This window comes from Choloepus didactylus, chromosome 15 (assembly GCF_015220235.1).
Source record: "Choloepus didactylus isolate mChoDid1 chromosome 15, mChoDid1.pri, whole genome shotgun sequence".
Classification (NCBI taxonomy): Eukaryota; Metazoa; Chordata; class Mammalia; order Pilosa; family Megalonychidae; genus Choloepus; species Choloepus didactylus.
The window spans coordinates 45,384,847-45,393,536 of record NC_051321.1 but is presented as its reverse complement, the minus strand read 5'-3'; the positions used below and the strand labels follow the sequence as shown (position 1 = coordinate 45,393,536).

The following is an 8,690-nucleotide window of genomic DNA, read 5'->3' as shown; positions in this document are numbered from 1 at the left end:
ATCTTCTCTGAAAACCATTTACTGTGATTTTAAATGGTATTTGCATATTCACAATCGATTTTTACAATATTTTATAGGAACTATGTAGTTACCCAGATTTGCCACTAGAGGGTGGGTTTGGGCACTGCTTGAGTTTCCCCTCTTAGTTCAGGGGCATTTACTTTAAGCAATAGATGGAGCTTGTGCTCATTTTACTTAGCGTATTAGCCTCTTAAGTCAGCCTATAATAAAAAATGTAATAAAATTTATCTTAGAAAACAAGCCAGGAATTAAGTCTTAGAGAAGTTCACATTTGGAAAGTAGGGAAAATGAACACTCTGCTAACTACTTCACATATAGGAAAACAAAGAAGACTACAAAATTGGTAATATTACAACTGTTTACAGAGTAAGGACACTGAGGATAAATTATATGTGCAAAGCCTCATGGCACACAGTGGATCCTGGGCTTGGATTCAGGTCAGTCTGACTCCAGAACCCAAGTAAATCCAAGAAATCAAGTCTTAATACAAATGTTTCTTTCACATGATCCTATTCTACATAGTACATTTTACCTTTGACTACATAGTACATTTTACCTTTGACAACACTCTTACCTCTTCATTTTGTACAGCAGGTATGTGTGATGTGTTTTTTCACCCCTTGATTTGTAAACTGTAAATTTAGGGAACCAAATTGATTCTCATTATACCTCTTCTGCTGGATAGCAGAGGCCTTACACGTAGGAGCCTATATAACTAATGCCCTCACTCAGTTTTTATTAACAAGTGATTTAACAACTAGTTGTTTTTCTTTATGTGACTAATCTGTCCATTTCTTTAATGTGCCAGATTTTATTAAACATGACAACACATTTGGATTTTCTTGACCATTACAAAATATATTCCTAAACTTAATATAAGTTTCAGTTCCCTGGGTTTGATTTACTGCATCATCCGAATAGTTATTTATTTTTAAACTTTTTATTATGGAAATCTTCCAACATACAACAATTTGATAAAATAATAAAATCTCAAAATAGCCACCTTCCAGCTTAAATAATTATTAGCGTAAGGTCAATTGTGTTTCATTTATACACCAACATAACTAGCAATGGATTATTTTAAAGCAAACTTCTAGACATCGTATCTTTTCATCTGAAAACTGTTTGGTTTGTAAGTATCTTAAGACTCTTTAAATCCATATCTGTTCTTCCTTCCTATTTTTTTCCTCTTTTTTCCTTTTCTTCCCACTTAATTGTTGAAAAAAAAAGGCCATTTTTCCTGTAGAATTTCCACATTCTAGGTTTGGTTGATTGTACCCTACCTATGATGTCTTTTAAAGGTTCCTCTCACCCCTGTATTTCCTGCAAACTTATATTTGGATCTTGAGACTTGATCAGATTCAGATTAGATTTTTTTTGGACTGGAATACTTCAAGCAGAGGTATTTGGAAAATTCCCTCTCTTCTTTTCTTAAAATACTCCCATCATGAACTAAACTTAAATATTACACAGCAATCCTCTGAGATGCTGCATTACTGATCAAGTCTCTGGGAATTCTGATTTCCAATCATTTTGTCTCATCACATGGCTTCCTCCGACTGCCACACTAAACTAACAAAAAAATAACCCCTCTTTTAAGTGCATGGCTTGGCTTTTTTACTTTGGGGCTTAATGGGGAGCATAAATGATCAGCCTTCTTAATTTTTGCAAAGCAAATAGGCTAAGTTTAGAGTTTTCCAGGACTGACTTCAAATGTATTTCTTCTAAAATCTCTGAATATTAACACATCCAGCAATTAGAACTAGTTTTTCCAAAATATCTTTAGCACTGATGAACAACAGTAATATAAAACTCGGTGTCCCAAGTATTTGACTGAAACTGAACTGAAAGCAAAGCAAAACAAAACAAATAAAATCATTGTTAACCAAAAATCTTTCTATATGCCCCCTTAACCCTAAACAGAGCCAGATCTGACTCATCCCACTACTAATTTCAGTTAAGATGACCAATAGCAAATTCCATACTCCCGTATTCATAGATAACTGGGAGTTGGAGGAGAGAGGACATTTAGTTCCTAACACTCTGAAGTGGGAGTAGGTGTCAGTTATCATGGGTCAGAAATAATGCTAAAACCCTTTGAAAGCAATAGGAAAGCTAGACATGCATTTCTCTTTCAAACATGTTTAGTTTGTTTCCTTTTTTTGCTCTTTTCTCGTGTTTTCTCTTTCAATTCAGCAAGTCATGTTTATTAATTTAAATAATCCATTCAATAAAAGTGTACTGACTTCTTAGCAGGACAATTTTGTAGATGCCTCTGTCATTCTCTCTAAGAACCCACAACTAACTCTCCCATAACTCCACTGTGCAATGATAGAATTCCTCAAACCCTAACTGCATACAGGGAGGGTAAACGCAGGGAAAGAACCCCACCCTTTCTCTGCTCATCACAGGTATGGCTCATTTGGCTTCTCCTGTCTGTCTCTGGAATTTCCAACCCTCCTATCTTAACCTCAAATTATCTTTTCAAGATTGACTAGCTCAGAATGACTGGTCTTCCAGACCTGTGTCCTTTATACTTCAAATTCTTCAGAACAAACTGATGACATGACCACCTTTTAAAGCTGGCATATTCAAATGCCAGCTTTTTAGATGCATTGAAGCTCGACAGAAAAAAAAAAAAAAAATCTGTATTGAATTCTATGAAACACTGCTTTTCATCCCAGGTGATTTGTCAGATTTTGCACAGAATTCACCTCTAGAAAATTCGGATTGACATTCCCCAATCCTGATACTGTAATCCATCCTTGAGAATATTTTATACTGATTTGTCTTTTTCTAGTGCAATTCCTTTGCTCTAAGATCACAAAGTCTATCCAATTATTTCCCCATTTTAGCTTTTAACATTTTTCTTTTTTTTTTTTTTTTTACCAAAGTGGTCACATTAAACTCTATGCAAGTGCAATATCTCCAATGAAACTTCACTCCCTGCTTCCCAGCCCCCATCATTTCCTTACATATAATATAGATTCTATAAGTCTTCCATCCTCAGCTTCATACTAGAGCTGGAATGTCTAAGCCTTGGTTTTGTCATCTCTCCCAGTCAAACCCAACTTAAGGAGCCTCTCATAATATCTAGCTTTTGATTTAACCAACAGAGAGTTTGATTCCCCAAATTAGAATCAAGTTTATTTCTGAGTTTCTCCTGAAAAAGTGTTTTCCCATGATATGACAGACCTGCAATAGTATTAATACGCTTATATTTTTTAAAGATAATGTTACCATTCCCCAAATTTTCATCCTGCTACCAAAATATCAAGCTATGTCTTCAAGAATAATTGGCATTTGATGGGGAGGTTTTTCTTCCTGGACTTGTTTGGTTAGTCTATTGTCCATATCAGGATTTGATTCTCGTATACACCACCTCCAGATGAGCTAACAATACTCATTAATGATTAGAAGCTCTTTCTTATTAATAGGCCTGTATCTCTTAGTATAACATTCCTAGTGACTGTTTATTTGATTACAGGCATACCTCAGAGATATTGCAGGTTCAGTTCTAGACCACTGTAATAAAATGAATATCACAATAAAATGAGTCACACGAGTTTTTTGGTCTCCCAGTGTATGTTATGTTTACACTATACTGTAGCCTATTAATAAGCTATTTCTTATTATATCCTATAAATAAGCAGCATGGTGTAATCAGAAAAACAAATAACTCCAGAGGAGCTCTGATCACTGAGGCCGCAGTACGGTGGTTGCTTCAGAAATACAATGCCTGCCAGTTATCCTACATGAGACACCAGAACCAAGTCATTTTTCTTCTTCCCCAAATGTTTCCGAAAAATGTCCTGATACCGAAGTATCTCTTAGATGATAGTTTTGAATGATCCAAAATATAGCTCATATATATACAGATAGATAGATAGATGTATATATGGCTCAAATATATATTATCCCTCAGGATTGGAGTGGAAAACACTGTTAAGACACACTCAAATGAAACAAAGCTATTGGGAGAGAGAAAGATATCACAGAATCACATTATTTTCTTTCTTATTACATCTAAGAATTTTTCTTTTACGTTGAGCAATTTGTTTTCTAAAATAAATCTCAAACATTTTCTTTTTTTTGTTTGTTTTTGCCCTCTTTTTTCTACTCATCCATCCACACACTGGACAAAGGGGATCAAACATTTTCTTGAAGAGGAAAGAAAGTTGCCTCAATTAATCAGCAGTGAATCTGTGTAAAAAAAGTTATGCTGAATACTTCAGGAATACACAGACCTGAAGATCTGAAATTTGCCTTTCATCACATGGGTTTGGCATCAGGTTAATTCGGCTAAGCTGGAAACAAAGCAACAGGAGGAATAAGACTGTGTATATTTGTTCACCTTATAATAGGCTGTCCTTCCAAAGCTAGGGCATCATGTAGGTGAAAATACAATTGGAGAGGTAGGGTGATAGGGCAGGAATAAACCTAACTTCTGAGAAAGATGGGCAAACTTGGGCTTTTCTGCATGTCTGTGGCTCTTTCTGTTCTTATGAATCAGAGTCATGTGGAACCCTTATGTTGACCAAGGGTATTCAGATAAATAGATCTGCTTGAGGCTGGAAGAGGAAGAAAGAGAGGCTTTCCTATCTGATCTGTGCCTTGGAGACAGTGTCAATGGCCCTCTGTGGCAAATAAAGGGGTCTGTCTCTTTTTTCATTTTCATTAAGCTGGTAGTACTTGCACTTAATAATGGGCTGTTCTCTGAATGTTAATTTCTATTGTTTATTTGGAACTTACAACACATTTTCCTATGAAAACAATGCTCCAGTTTCTTAAACTTCAGAATGCATGAAAATCTCCCGGAGAGCTTGTTAAAACATAGAGCCCCAAGCTCCTGACACAATAAATCTGGAGAGGGACCAAAGGAAAACTCATTTTTAACAAGTTTCCAGGAATGCTGATTCTCCTTGACCCACAGACCACAATTTGAATAGCACTGCTCTCAATGTGGCTGAATTCCTGGGCCCATTCATCTAAGTCTATTTAAGTCACTGTATAGTACCATATAATATTACTAGAGCCTACACCTGCACTTGATCTAACAGAAAATTCCAGGAACAACATCCTTTCCAAGTGCAGTGCCATTTATGATAACCTCCAACAGTATTAAGAAATGCAGACTGGATGGCAGAGGTCTCAGTAGTTGCCCTACTGACTGGACGAGGTATAGGTGGGGAGGCTGTGGGATTTGGGCCCTTTTTCATGATTGCTCTCATCAGGTTCTGTGAGAACAGGATGGTGAGGGCAAGTGGCCACCAACTACCATGACTCCCAGGCAAATGGAACTGATCTAACGGGAAGGAGAAATACGGAATTTAAGGACATTGCCTTCCCAGAGTTCTCCTACTCACATGTTGATACGTATGATACCATCTTTCCAACCATAGTTAAATATATAATACAGACATTTCCTAAAGAGGAAAGGGCACTGACATTTATTTAATTTCTACAGTACATAAGTAATGTTGGGCACTGACATTTATTTAATTTCTACAGTACATAAGTAATGTTAATGGTGTGTTCAGTACATTTTTCTCTGATTCCCTTCATACTTCCCTTTCTCCAAAAACTGAATTCTGGACTTCCTCTTCTAAAATTGGTTGAGTCAAGTTATCCTTGGGCATCAAATTATATTTCATCGCAAATTTGGTAAACTGATGATACAAAAATGATTCATTTTCATATTCATCAAATATATGCTGGTGATGAAAATAAGCATGTGAAAACATTCTGTAAATCCTATAGTATACTGATCCTAGTTTTGCTCAGATGATTGTTTTATACTAACTCTGCTGGGAAAACATTTATTGCTATTCCAAAGATGTGTAGCACCATCAATTGTGTGCCTCATGTAGTCTAGGGCATGACACTCTTTTGGAGTTTTATGAGCTGCACAGAGAAAAGGCCACTGTTCAGTTGCTGTCACTGAGGACAAGTATCTGGATGGCTCTCACCCTGAAGTTTGACAGCAAGTCCATTTAGCTCAAGGCACACTAGCCTTAAATGTTCATACTTTCCTTCATCTCCGTCTTCAGGTGGTTCAAGAATTTTGTCAATACTGGAGAATTATTGCTCCTTATATTCTGTTGAATATCCTGCTGAACAGCTAGGGTACTGACCATTTCAACAAAAGATTCATCAGGCCAACTATAGAAACTCTGCACTTCACTGCCATCCTGTTTGCCCTCAGCACTGCCAGCCCCTTTGCCATGGCCATAGTGTCATATTCTGGGCTGCTGGACTCAGTACCTGGATGGGGGGGTGGGGCAGCTGCTTGCCTACTTAGCGTCTAAAAAACATCAAGCACTATGGAAGACACATTGCATGTTATCATCATATTTATTTCTGTCCTCATTTCACAAATGAGGAAAGAGCACAAACAGCTCCCACCCACCTCTGCCTAGCTGAATGCTCTTAAATAAATTACTTAACCTCTTCAAGCAGTTTCCTCATCTGTAAATGAAGGCATTCTTCATACTTCATATGATTTTTGTGAGGATTAAAATATACAGGATATGCACTTAGCTCAGTGTCTGTCCCATAGTTGACGCTCAAGAAATGACAGTTATATCATAATTACCATAATTGTCTTCATTATCAATAAATATCAGAGGAGCTTGCTAAAGTCAACCAGTTTGAAAGTGACCAAGTCAAATTCAAATCCAGCCACTTTTTTCTATTCCACATTGCCTGCACACTAGCCTTGCTACTCTAAGTCTGGTCCAAGTCCCCCTGCAGTATTTTGGTATCACCTAGGAACTGATCATAAATATCATGCAGAAATGCAAAGGGCCTAATAGCAAAGATCATCTTGAAGAAGATTAACAAGGCTGGAAAACTTAAACTACCAGAATCCAAATCTATTATAAAGCTACAATAATTAAGATAGTATGGCATTAGCTCAAGGTTAGGTTCATTGACCAATGGAACAGAACAAACCTGCCCAACTGATTTAGAACTACGGTGACACTGCAGTGCAATGGGTCAACTGTATACCCCTATGGGAAACAATTAACCTTTGATCTTTACCTAATGTCATGCTCAAAAATCAATTTCAGATGAATTGCAGCTCTAAATGTAAAATGTACAATAACAAAGATTTTAGAAGTAAACATAAGAATATCTTCATCACTATGGAGAGAGTAAAGATTTCTTAATAGGGCACCAAAAGTTATAACCATGAATAAAAAATTGACCTATATTAATATTAAGAACTTCTATTCATTGAAAAGACAGTATATTCTGTAAAACCAAGGCATAGACTGGGTAAAAATATTCATAATATATGTATCTGAATAGAACAAAGGACTCCATATCTGGAACAAATAAAGAACTCCACAAATTAGTAAGAAAAAGAAAGAAAACCTAAAAGAAAAATGGAAAAAAAAAAAAAGGAAGATATCCAAATGGCCAATAAAATATCAACTTTGTTAGTCATTAAGAAAATGCACTGAGATACTATTACAGTTCAACTAAAATGGCTAAAAAGAAAAAGATGGAAAATGCCAAGTGAGGATGTGGAGCAACCAAATTCTCAAATGCTGCAGGTGGTAGTGAAAATTGGCATAATACCTTTGGAAAATGGTTTGGTAGTATCTAACAAAGCAGGACATATATATACCATCCGACCTAGCAATTGAATCTCAAATTTATACCCAATAGACAGATACACATTTGTTCACTAAAAGACATGTTTCAGAATGTTCACAGCAGCACTGTTGGTTATAGCCAAAAACTAGAAACTACCCTAATCCCATCAACATTAAAATGGATAAATCTTTTGACGTATACTCACACAGTGAAATTCCATATAGCAATGAGACATTGCTCTATAACTACATACAAAAATATGGATAAATCACACAAACATAATTTTGAAAGTAGCAAGCCAAATACAAATTTAAATCATACTGAATGATTCCTTATGGATACATTTAAAAACAGTAAAAACAAAGCTATTGTTCACAGTCATTATATTTGTGTGCAACAATATATGGAAGGGAGCTCAAGGGGGGCTTTTGGGGTGTTCGTAAGGTTTTCATTTTTATTCACTTCAAATTACCTTGAGACTTCCTCTTTGACCCAAGGGTTATTTAGAAATATGGTACTTAGTTTCCAAGTATTTAGATATTTTCCTGTTACCTTTCAATTATTGAGTTCTCATTACGGCAGAGAACATACTCTATGATTTCAATTATTTTAAATATGTTGAAGTTTGTTTTATGACCCAGGGTATGGTCTATCTTGGCATATGTTTCATGCCAACAGTTGAAAAGAATATGTATTCTGCTGTTGTTTGGAGGAGTAGTCTACAAATGTCAAGTAGCTCCTATTGGTTTATGGTGTTGAGGAGTTTTTTTTAATATCCTACTGATTTTCCATCTAATTGTTCTATCAATTGTAGACAAAGGAATGTTGAAGTGCCCAATAATAATCTTCAGTTTATCTTTCTCTCCTTTCAGTTCTATCCACTTTTGTTTCATATTATCTTGCAGTTTTGTTCTTGCATACAAATTTGGGATTGCTGATCTCCTGGTGGATGGCCTTTTATCATTATATAATACCCCTCTGTATCTCCAATAACTTTCTTTGCCCTGAAGTCTTTAGTTTAGCCACTCCTCCTTTCTTTTGAGTAATGTTTACATGATACATCT

The 8,690-nt window shown here is 36.0% G+C and overlaps 1 pseudogene; it reads right to left on the bottom strand.

Moving 5' to 3' along the window:
- Nucleotides 1–5,582: 5,582 nt before the first annotated feature.
- Nucleotides 5,583–6,253, bottom strand: LOC119509902 (annotated as a pseudogene).
- Between the last annotated feature and the right edge of the window lie 2,437 nt (nt 6,254–8,690).